At 39.8% G+C, this 12,549-nt stretch overlaps 1 protein-coding gene across 1 annotated transcript in view; it reads left to right on the plus strand.

Annotated features, from left to right (window-relative positions):
* atg7 (ATG7 autophagy related 7 homolog (S. cerevisiae)) overlaps positions 1-12,549 on the plus strand; it is a 119,343-nt gene that overhangs the window by 105,088 nt on the left and 1,706 nt on the right. The window lies entirely within an intron of this gene.

Below are 12,549 nucleotides of genomic sequence, written 5' to 3' on the forward strand. Positions count from 1 at the left end.
ACTGAACAGATAGCTGTCAGGAGATATTTACTGAATTTGACGAAAATGTGTATTGAATTAGAATCACACACTGAAGCTTTAAGTCTACAGCAGGAAAATAAGTGCAGTCTATGAGAACTAAAAACACTCTTATTCATACTTTTCTACTCACTGCTTGGCAGCAGGTGCCAAATTTTACCCAGGAATAGTGACTGTGAATAAAAACATTTGCCTAATGTACATGTCTGAATGCCAAAAAGCAGTCACTATAACATACAGATGAAGCGAGCAAGGTTACATTCCCACATCTGAAAAGATGCTTAGTTGCATCATCTCTCCAGTGATCTATCAGTCCACACAGTCTCTTAAGCTTTGTAAAAACTCATATAAACTCTCTCAAATCACCGGAGTGAAACAGAAGTGTAGTCAGACTGGATTTCTCCCTCCTCTTCCTCGACCAGCAGCACACAGTCACTGTTGTATCCAGCAACCATAAACCACGTCACTCTGTGTGGTCCACTAATTGCACATCAGATGGAGCCAGTCTCCATGATGAAAGCTTGACTTTGCCTTTTGTGCTTTGGTGTCAGTTCTAATATGTAAAGCAGATGTGTGTTTAATATCAAAGCACATCAGTGGTTGTGTAGTGCTGCCTAGTTGAATGGCTTTAGAGGTTGGATTCCCGCTGGGGCCACCCGCACTTAAGGATATATTCCTGTACGTAGGCTCAGTGTTTTGAATCCTGCTTGAAAAAGATAAAGTCCCAATGATCTGAGTTGCTTCTTGGTAAACTGTGATGCCAGACAGCAAATATACTGTAGCTGTGATGTTACTTTTCCAGAAGCTTCGACCGAGGCGCGCAGAATGATAAATATTGCTAAAGACCCTCATGCTGAGGCTTGTGTTGTATTTGTGGGGGAACAATAATCAGCGGCGGCAGAGAGTTGGCTGACTGCACCGGCCTCGGCTTCCAGCTAAAACCTCCTCTATCTGATCAGATCCCAGCCTTGTTTCAACAACTAGCCTGGATTATAGCTGTCATATCAGCCGGAGCCCAACTGATTACAAACACAAACACATTCACACAATGATTACATGCAGCTTACTGTAGGACTTTTATGAAACATCCAGCAATCCTCTTTTTAACCTGCAGTGACTCAAGGTCCTGAAGCGATAAGGCTGCTTCAAAGTTAAAGATGTGTGTTGATGATTGTGTGGCTGCCAATCCCTTTGAGGTGCTGTCATGGTGTGTGTGTGTTTGTTGATGTCTGTGTGGTGTGGGGGTCAACCAGTAAAGAGAATTCAAGCAAGGGATTGAACTAACAACTGGTTTCATTATTGCTTAGTTAAGTTTCTCAGAGCCCCAGCTGACCTCTTCAAGCTTCAAACTAAACCCCATCCCTGGTAATTAATGGGTCCTTGATTTTAGATGGAGGAGGAAAAAAGTTAACTTCTGTCCATTTTTCTGGACGAAATGAAAATCGTCACTGGCAGATTCTATCAGCCGTAGGTAGCTAGCTAATAAAGCTAATGCTAGCTTCATGAGTTGGTTGAAAATACTGTCTCCGGTTTCAAGCTGATTTATATATTCATTTTCCGTAACCACTTATCATGTTAGGGGTTGCAGGGGGGCTCGAGTCTATCCCAGCTGACACTGGGTGACAGATGGGGTACACCCTGGACTGGGCTGACACACAAGCCCCTTTTACACTGCCAGATTTTCGGCGAATGTTGGGCTGTTTTGCCGGCAAGCTGCAAGCATTTAGACACTCAGAGCCGGATCGGCGAGTTGATCTGAGGTGCCCAATTTTCCGCCTCATAGGATAGACATATTGGAGGAATTCTTTTAGTTTAAAAAGGCCTTCCACTAGCAGTGGACTAACAGGAAACAGCTGATAGCAGGAATTAGTGAGCAGCTAGTAGCAAGAGGGAAATGCAAACCTGACAGACACTGTAAAGATGAGCAACTGAGGAGACAAGGAATTGCGCACCCTCCTTGCCTTCGCAAACGAAGAGGCCATTAACCGTCAGATGACGGGAACAGTGATCAACGGGCCAACTTATGAGAGAATCACCGAAGGACTGACCAGCTGCGGCTTCCCTCTGAGCATGACACTGTTTACTTCACATGCTGAGCTACACGTTTTGTTACTTGCTCACGCCCCCCATTGCCCCGAAAAAGGCGTATTCTGTAGAAACAAAAGTAGGCAGGCGGCATTTTGCCACACTCCCTGATTTTGCTAACGCTGAAAGAAGACTGATTGGGCTTTCCTGCAAATTTCCACAATTCCTATCTAAAAAGGGCTATAGAGACAGACAACCATTCCCACTCACATTCACACCTCCGGACAATTTAGAGCCACCAATTCACCTAGCCTGCATGTCTTTGGACTGTGGGAGGAAGCCAGAGAACGTGGAGAAAACACACGCTGACACGGTGAGAGAAGGGTAACATGCAAACTCCGTATAAAGGGACTGCCTCACGCTGGGGTTCAAACCATTCTTGCATTGCAGCGTAGAGGTAGTAGAGCTTGACCAGTTGTGGATTTTTAAAGTACATTATAGTACACTCGTTCTTTAGAATTGGGACAAAACCTAACTTTTTGGGGGATTAGGCCCCTCGTGCACTGTCCCAATCCCATGACAAAGTGAAGAAAAAATTCTTATCCAGTCCCAAATCTTTTTTTATACGGGAGGTAATATATAAAAGAGGATACAAAAAGACAACAGAATGACTAGCATTATGGTTCAAAATAAAGGAGGTAGTGTTTATATCATATTTATGTATAAAACTGAACCTATTTTTATTGTGGTTCCCGTGCCACCAGCTTCCATTGACTTTTTTCCCTGTCCTGTTCCAGTCACATGATGAATAATTGTCTGTGGTAATCTCACAGGAACCCTGTGACTCAAGGGTTTCCCAAAAAAAACGTCAGCCTCTACTGTCTGCCATTGCACGAAATGTTGCCTCATTTGTGTTGTCTCACAAAGACAATAATGGTGCACGTTCTGATGGCACAAGCCTAAATCTCTGTTTTTCCTGTCTACATGTCAACACTAAAAAGTTCTGAAAACCTTCACCCTGGAAGGAGTTTTACATAAAGTCTGTTTCCAGTGACCAAAGGTCAAAACTCATAGAAAAAGCTCAGTTATTTTTATAAAATTCCCTCGTATGTGTGGACTAGTAGGTCTGAAACATACCTAAATTAAACAACCATTTCAAATGTTGCTCATGTACACCAGAATATCCCAGTGTTTTATCAAGCCATTTCATGACCCATTAACTCTCTTAAATCATTATGGTATGTACAGTACAAAAATTTTCGGACTTACTCTCCACTTCACCCAAAGAACAGAATAAAATAAATAAGTTAGAAACATAACGAAGAAAGTCAGTGATTTTAGTTTGCTCCCTAACTGGACCAAACAGAGCAGTAATTTATTTTGATCTGGGCTTTGCAGAAATCTGCTTATGCGTTGCAGCAACAGAGGTAAATGGTTGAGAAACATCCCAAGTACTCAGCCATGCCTAAAAGAGTGTAGTAAAGTTGTTGGCTTCAGTTTGCCAGAGCTATTCACGTTACATAAGGTCTCTCCCCCTTTCAGATCCCCCACCCCCCCCTCTCTCTTTCATTTTGCACAAAAGATTTCTCAAAACACACACAGACACACACACACACACACACACACACACACACACGCCATCAGTGCAGCATGGCAGCGGTCCAGAGAGGGGCTCCAGTGTTGCTCTGTTTCAAAGAGCTTTTTGCTTGCTGTCCTTTTGATGCTCGCTCCCCAGCAGCAGTGGAGCAGAAATGCCGAACGTCCAGCTTTGATATGAATTTGTCCCTCATTCTCCACACTGCCCTGCAACTCTCCGACCACGCTCTGAAAAAGACCTGCTAAAGTTCCAATAATGAGCACAATAACACAAACAACACTCAGTTTGAGCCTGTACACAGCCGACTGTTCACTTTAACATGCTGCAGAACAGGTTGGACAACTTTTTGCAGAGTTCCTTCTGAGGCCAAAGCACAAATGACTTTTGGCCACATGAGCACCTGTGCTTTTTTGCATACCCCTACCTCACTAGTGAGTGTAGATGAAGCTTCTGACTACAACCATAACAAAGACAAAAATTAAAACAGATACAAAAACATCCTTGTTAAATCCAAATAACAAACGGATGAATGAACTGATGTTCTTCACGAACACGATGTTCTTACTGTTTATTTCTAGGGGTTGCAAATTAGCTGTGGCTAGGACCCTGTATGCATTGCATCTACTTTGTAATATGAAGCAATGTCTTATGCATTTGTCCTTGTCAAATAAACAAGAAAATAAATAAATGAAGGAAATAGTTTATTTAAAAAATCATATTTTACCTCTTACCTGTAGTGTTGTTGATCAATCTAGATGTCTGCCTTCTCTCAAATACAATGAAACTAGATAGCACTTAGCTCAAAGCACCAAAAATACATTTAAAGGACTCAACAGGCAACAGCAATATGTCTCTTTCCAGAAATCATGACCCAGTTACTGGAGATAATCCACAGACCTCGTTGTGAGCAGTTTGATGTAGGAACTATTTTCTTTCCACCAAACTAAACCGGCCAACTGAATCACCATGCAGAAGGAAGTGTGCATCTACTCATGGACGATAGACTTATACTTACTGTTGAGTTTCTCAGTTTTTTAGTTGCATTTTTCCCACTTTGAACAGCACAAGCTGAGTGTCTTCTAGTGCCATTATATTCAAGAGAAGGCAGACATCTCTATGACCGATATCTCCAACACTCTGCAACTCACACCAAAACAGTTTAGCTGGATAAACAGCACTACGGGTAAGAGGAAAAATATGGATTTTTGGTTTTGGGGGTGAACTGTCCTGTTCAACAAATGTGATGCAGCTTTAGCACTTTCAGAAAATGAGTTCTAGAACCACCTGTTTCCTGTCTTTCTGCTAAGCTAGTCTAATCCGTTCCTGGCTTTAGCTCTGTAGCTAACAGACAAATAGGAGTGATATCGATCTGCTTATTTTTCCTTTTGGAAAGAAAACAAATGAGATCTGCATTTCCCAAACTGTTCCAGAAACCATACGTTGAACATTTAAGTTCCAACTTTAAAGGACTATTTTTCATTCAACAGTTATTTACACCTTTCTTGTACGTGTCTCGTGAATTTCTGTATGTGTTGATGCAGAGAGATTTCAAACAAGATGCACGGTAGTCTAAGATAAAACCCACATGCAGTGCAGCTGCTGTTGTAGAGTACTGGCACCTTTTTATGCAAATTCAAGGACCAGGTTCAGCCAAGATGCTTTTAGTTTTTGTAACATTTTCTATGAAAGATGTTTTTGCCGTAATGCATCATCCCAGAGCACAATCACTTTTGAGAATATATAATAGACTCATCTGTGTTTTAATAAGCCTGACATTCAATGAGGTTTGTCCTGTTTATATTGAATTGATGTATTACATTGAATGTTTCACATGAACCTGCCAAATCTGAATCCACACTAAAAATAACTGAGAGCTCTTGATGAGTGCTGTTGAGGACATGTACCGTTCTCTGAGCAGATTACATTTTCATTTACTGTGGGCCCTCAGCACTCAGCATCGGCTGTAATGATGTGTACAGTCATAGTGTCTCTTCTTTATACTCTCGCCTCTCAACATAAGCAGAGACACGAAATCAGTCAGAAAAACAGGGTAATGTTTTGTCGTGCAGGTCTGTTATTTACTGATAATTTCCTCTTAAGTTTCTTGGAAAGAAAAAGCGTCATTTGGTACAAATTTTAAAGAATTACAGTTAAAGAACAGGTCCATGGAAACACATGAATGTTCATTCATTCTTCATTTATTATCAGAAACTTTATTTTTAATACATGTTGAATTGTGTGCTCCAACAAATTTCATGTTCACATGTTCAACTGACCTGCTGTACACTAATCAGGAAACCTAAAAAAAAAATAATTGTGTTTAGAGCTGAAACAATTAGTCGACTAGAATGAGACTCGGAGAGCCAAATGCCCCACCTCTCAATGTTTACGAAAGTGAAAAAATAATCCATATATTCACCTTGTGATTGGGATATGCTCGAAATTTAACATGTCCGTCCTTGGCCCCTTCTACACCCCTCCACCAAGTTTAATAAAAATAGGTCTCGTAGTTTTTCCATAATCCTGCTGACAAACAAACCAAACTGAAAATATAATCTTGGCTGAAGTAACAAAAATTAATGGATTAACAGTGTAACTAACTACTCCTTACTTTATTGAATATTTCTGTCAGGAACACTTTAGTCAGGGAAAACTTTATTTCCATTTGGAGTATTATATTTGGCGGTATGGCTCTGTTCTGGGGCCCCTCTGCCTTTCCTCTGGCTTACTCAGAAAGCCTACATGGAAAGGACAAGGCGGAAAGAGCACACCTCTTCGCCCTTCCACGCGCCTGCAAGGAAAGCCATAAGGCAGAGAAAGAAAACCTCTCTGCCCTTCCATGCACCTACGTGGAAAGCCATTAGGCAGAGAAATCACACCTGTCTGCCCTTCCATGCGCCTACATGAAAAGCCTAAGGCATGGACAGCAGCAGCAAAGACCCCTCGGGAACAGGACAGAGCAGCATCAATGACAAACAGAAATGACATTGATAAGTCAGACACAGCATGAAAAGGAGGAGCTGGGGTGGAGGCGGAGGCGCAGAGCAACAGTAGGCAGGCTAGAACAGTTTAAATAGGGTGCCTTGAATGAGATTTGCCAATAGTTGCATAGAAAGGAATCATGTGATCTATCAGCTGACTCCCGTCCATCATTCAGTTGATTCAGGGCCGCCACTCCCTAAACGCAGAACACGCGCTGTGCGTAGGGCCTCATCTTCCATGGGGGGGCCACATTTTGCGCGAGGGGACGCATTTGCGCATATACGCAATGGATGCGCACATGCGCTACTGTGAGGCGCGCGTAGAGTCAGCTCGAGGAAGGAGAGAAGAGACCTGACCGCCCATGCGTCGCTGCAATGATTGATAGCACTCGACATCTGAACAATAAGAGGGGTGCGCTAGCAGGCACTTGCAGAGCTGCAGCAGGTGAAGAGTTGTCGACATGTCGTCCAAAAGAGCCTCAGGAGTATGTGCGGGGACAGGAGGGCGGGCAGGCTCCACGGAGGGGGAGACCCGAGCCTCGGGGGTACGTGCGGGCTGGGAAGTCGGATGCTCCCAGAGAGGGGAGAGGGAGAAATATAGCTAAATAAGATGAAAATAGAAAAGAATGTCTCTGTATTTTATTTCTGTTTTCAGTGTTTAACTAAGGTGGGAGAGGCGGAGGGCTGAGGGAGATCGGACGCCTCCAGAGAGGGGAGAGGGAGAAATATAACAAAATAAGATTAAATAGGAAAAACCTGTCTCCCTCTTTTATTTTATTTTCAGTGTTTAATCAAGGGTGGGGGATTGAGGTGGTGGAAGTTAATTTCTTTTGATGAGTAATTGATGACTATTTGTGACTCAGATTTGTTTATTTATTTATTTAGTTATTTTTATTTAATATTTATTTATTTATTTCATGTTGAATTTTTTATTTTATTTGACTCATACAGCCAAACTACTGTATCTACAGTACATTTGTTATTGCCAGTAAAGGTTGTCAAGTTAAATGGCAAGTTGTTGTATGGTCATTTTGTACCTATGATACATTTGGGATGGGGGCCTCCAAATAAAATTTCGCTTAGGGCCCCAATTTGGTCAGGGGCAGCCCTGAGTTGATTGGACTGTTTGAGATCAGCTGATGTAGCTGGGATGTGAGCTGAGCTTGACATCGTGTCCTGCCTGGACTAATGCTATGCTCAGTTTTTGGTTTTGGACTATTGGGCAGGCAAAGCTCAACACTTGAAGTTGTCACACTGGGCTTTTAATTCCTTTTTCTGACATTTCATTGACCAAATGATTGTTCAGTTAATTGTGCAAATGATCTGAATATTAATCAATGATGGAAATAATAGTCCATGCATTCCTACTTTGCTTGTTTGTGACATTTTCTAATGACTTCAGGTGTTGTTTATTAAGGCCTGTCAAAGAGAAATGACCCACTTTTCTCTTTTTTTTAAGAAGGCTTTCTTAAGGTTCATAATAATACACTGTGTCTGCATGTGTGTGCACAGTGTTGAGGTACTCGGTGCACAAAAAGAAAAAGAAAAGCTGAAAGTTAATTACATTTCTTTCACCTTCACTGGGGTTCAGTTGTTGCACTGGAATTCAGATTTCAGCTCTTTGAGTTGCGAGGCAGCTGAAATTCAAAGGAATGCAGCATGTATGTGTCAAACTGTGTGTGCGTGTGTGTACACCCTCGGAGCCATGTGTGTGTAACATTCCAGACAGTGTTAGAGGTATGTGAATTACGTCTTACAGAGAGGGAATGTGAAGAATCTGCTGCCACGAGAAGGCCGCTGTTGTTTACTGACACAGTAGTGAAAAGGAGGTTCCTCTGTGTGTGTGTGTGTGTGTGTGTGTGTGTGTGTGTGTGTGTGTGTGTGTGTGTGTGTGTGAGTCACACGCTGCTGTCACTTCCTGGTAAGAAACTTCTTAGTAGTGATTCTGAGTAATTATAATCAAAGCTGTTATACAGTTGGTGCATGTAGCCAAGAAATGAGCACTGCAGGCACCCTGTATGTTCTCCGAGGTGAATGTTGTTTTGACTTAAAGACTGTTGTTTAGATTGAAATGTTTCTGTTTATCTGTCTCCTCCTGTTGTTGTTTTTTTTTTTTTATCTTGAATCACACATTCAAGTATGTATGTATAAAATACATGTATAAAATCAGTACAGCCTCCTTGTCTCAAACACTTGGACATAACTCAGTGGCTACCCACAGACAGAGCCCTTATTGTTCTGTTTTGGCTCATATTATCATGTACTGCAGCTTGTACTGTATAATTCTGGTTACTCAATGTATGTTTATATGCATCTTCAAGTCCGGTAAAATATGTCAAAACCACTAGAAACATTCAACAGAGCTGTTATTGTAATGTTGATGATACCTTATGGCTCTGTGTACTGCACATGCTACACGTAGACATGTGAACACTATATTTATATCAGATGTGGACATTCAGCATTTCCTGGGGTGTATTCACAGTACACTTCAGGGCATACAAATAACCCCCAGTATTCAGTGATAATGTATTGCACAATGATTCAGCACTAATTCTGTCAAAGTGCGACTGTGAAGCATAGGTTACATAATCCATTATTTGGATTATTATTTTTGTAATATTTGTAAGCTTATTTTTGTAATATTTGTGTGTGAGCTTATCATTAAAGTGATGCTGTAGTGTGGAGGATCTACCCTGTACAAATAAAAGTTACCAGCCTACACAAGCAGCAGTGTGAGCGCGTAGAGTGTTTCATAATGTCATTAAAAAACTCATAGTATGGCATGTAATATATATATATATATATATATACACACACACACACACACACACACATATATGTATATAATATAATATGTCATAGTATAGTATGGCATTAAAACAGCATAGTATAGTATGTCAAAAAAAGTCATAGTGTAGTATATTTAAAAAAGTCATGGTATAGTATGTCAAAAAAGTCATAGTATAGTTTGTCAAAAAAAAAGTCATCGTATAATATGTCAAAAAAAAGTCATAGTATGGTATATTTAAAAACGTCATAGTATAGTATGTCAAAAAAAGTCATAGTGTAGTATGTCAAAAAAGTCACATTATAGTATGTCAAAAAAAGTCATAGTATAGTATGTCAAAAAAAAGTCATCGTATAGTATGTCAAAAAAAAGTCATCGTATAATATGTCAAAAAAAAGTCATAGTATGGTATATTTAAAAACGTCATAGTATAGTATGTCAAAAAAAGTCATAGTGTAGTATGTTTAAAAAAGTCATAGTATAGTATGTCAAAAAAAGTCATCGTATAATATGTCAAAAAAAGTCATAGTATGGTATATTTAAAAAACGTCATAGTATAGTATGTCAAAAAAGTCATAGTATAGTTTGTCAAAAAAAAAGTCATCGTATAATATGTCAAAAAAAGTCATAGTATGGTATATTTAAAAACGTCATAGTATAGTATGTCAAAAAAAGTCATAGTGTAGTATGTTTAAAAAAGTCATAGTATAGTATGTCAAAAAAGTCACATTATAGTATGTCAAAAAAAGTCATAGTATAGTATGTCAAAAAAAAGTCATCGTATAATATGTCAAAAAAAGTCATAGTATGGTATATTTAAAAACGTCATAGTATAGTATGTCAAAAAAAGTCATAGTGTAGTATGTTTAAAAAGTCATAGTATAGTATGTCAAAAAAGTCACATTATAGTATGTCAAAAAAAGTCATAGTATAGTTTGTCAAAAAAAAAGTCATCGTATGATATGTCAAAAAAAGTCAGAGTATGGTATATTTAAAAAACGTCATAGTATAGTATGCCAAAAAAGTCAGTGTAGTATGTTTAAAAAAGTCAAAGTATAGTATGTCAAAAAAGTCACAGTATAGTATGTCAAAAAAGTCATAGCATAGTATGTTTAAAAAAGTCATAGTATAGTATGTCAAAAAAGTCATAGTATAGTATGTCAAAAGACGTAATATTATAACATGTCAAAAAGCCATAGTATAGCATGTCAAAAGTCATAGTATAGTATGTCAAAAAAAAGTCATCGTATAATATGTCAAAAAAAATCATAGTATATTTAAAAAACGTCATAGTATAGTATGTCAAAAAAAGTCATGGTGTAGTATGTTTAAAAAAACGTCAGTATAATATGTCAAAAAAAATCATAGTATATTTAAAAAACGTCATAGTATAATATGTCAAAAAAAGTCATAGTATAGCATGTCAAAAGACGTAATATTATAGCATGTCAAAAATTCATAGTATAGCATGTCAAAAGACGTAATATTATAGCGTGTCAAAAGTCATAGAATAGTATGTCAAAAAAGTCATAGTATAGTATGTTTAAAAAAGGTCACTATAGTATGTCAATAAAAGTAATAGTATAGCATGTCAAAAAAAGTGATTGTATAGTGTGTCATAAAAACGTCCTACTTTTGACAACAAATTCATAGTACCGATTCAAGGGTGCATTTGATGTGTTGTTATGGGACATACAGTACAGGCCAAAAGTTTAGACACACCTTCTCATTCAATGCGTTTTCTTTATTTTCATGACTATTTACATTGTAGATTCTCACTGAAGGCATCAAAACTATGAATGAACACATGTGGAGTTATGTACTTAACAAAAAAAGGTGAAATAACTGAAAACATGTTTTATATTCTAGTTTCTTCAAAATAGCCACCCTTTGCTCTGATTACTGCTTTGCACACTCTTGGCATTCTCTCCATGAGCTTCAAGAGGTAGTCACCTGAAATGGTTTTCCAACAGTCTTGAAGGAGTTCCCAGAGGTGTTTAGCACTTGTTGGCCCCTTTGCCTTCACTCTGCGGTCCAGCTCACCCCAAACCATCTCGATTGGGTTCAGGTCCGGTGACTGTGGAGGCCAGGTCATCTGCCGCAGCACTCCATCACTCTCCTTCTTGGTCAAATAGCCCTTACACAGCCTGGAGGTGTGTTTGGGGTCATTGTCCTGTTGAAAAATAAATGATTGTCCAACTAAACGCAAACCGGATGGGATGGCATGTCGCTGCAGGATGCTGTGGTAGCCATGCTGGTTCAGTGTGCCTTCAATTTTGAATAAATCCCCAACAGTGTCACCAGCAAAACACCCCACACCATCACACCTCCTCCTCCATGCTTCACAGTGGGAACCAGGCATGTGGAATCCATCCGTTCACCTTTTCTGCGTCTCACAAAGACACGGCGGTTGGAACCAAAGATCTCAAATTTGGACTCATCAGACCAAAGCACAGATTTCCACTGGTCTAATGTCCATTCCTTGTGTTTCTTGGCCCAAACAAATCTCTTCTGCTTGTTGCCTCTCCTTAGCAGTGGTTTCCTAGCAGCTATTTGACCATGAAGGCCTGATTCGCACAGTCTCCTCTTAACAGTTCTAGAGATGGGTCTGCTGCTAGAACTCTGTGTGGCATTCATCTGGTCTCTGATCTGAGCTGCTGTTAACTTGCGATTTCTGAGGCTGGTGACTCGGATGAACTTATCCTCAGAAGCAGAGGTGACTCTTGGTCTTCCTTTCCTGGGTCGGTCCTCATGTGTGCCAGTTTCGTTGTAGCGCTTGATGGTTTTTGCAACTCCACTTGGGGACACATTTAAAGTTTTTGCAATTTTTCTGGACTGACTGACCTTCATTTCTTAAAGTAATGATGGCCACTCATTTTTCTTTAGTTAGCTGATTGGTTCTTGCCATAATATGAATTTTAACAGTTGTCCAATAGGGCTGTCGGCTGTGTATTAACCTGACTTCTGCACAACACAACTGATGGTCCCAACCCCATTGATAAAGCAAGAAATTCCACTAATTAACCCTGATAAGGCACACCTGTGAAGTGGAAACCATTTCAGGTGACTACCTCTTGAAGCTCATGGAGAGAATGCCAAGAGTGTGCAAAGCAGTAATCAGAGCAAAGGGTGGCTAT

The sequence above is a fragment of the Epinephelus fuscoguttatus genome, linkage group LG1 (genome assembly GCF_011397635.1).
Source record: "Epinephelus fuscoguttatus linkage group LG1, E.fuscoguttatus.final_Chr_v1".
Lineage (NCBI taxonomy): Eukaryota > Metazoa > Chordata > Actinopteri > Perciformes > Serranidae > Epinephelus > Epinephelus fuscoguttatus.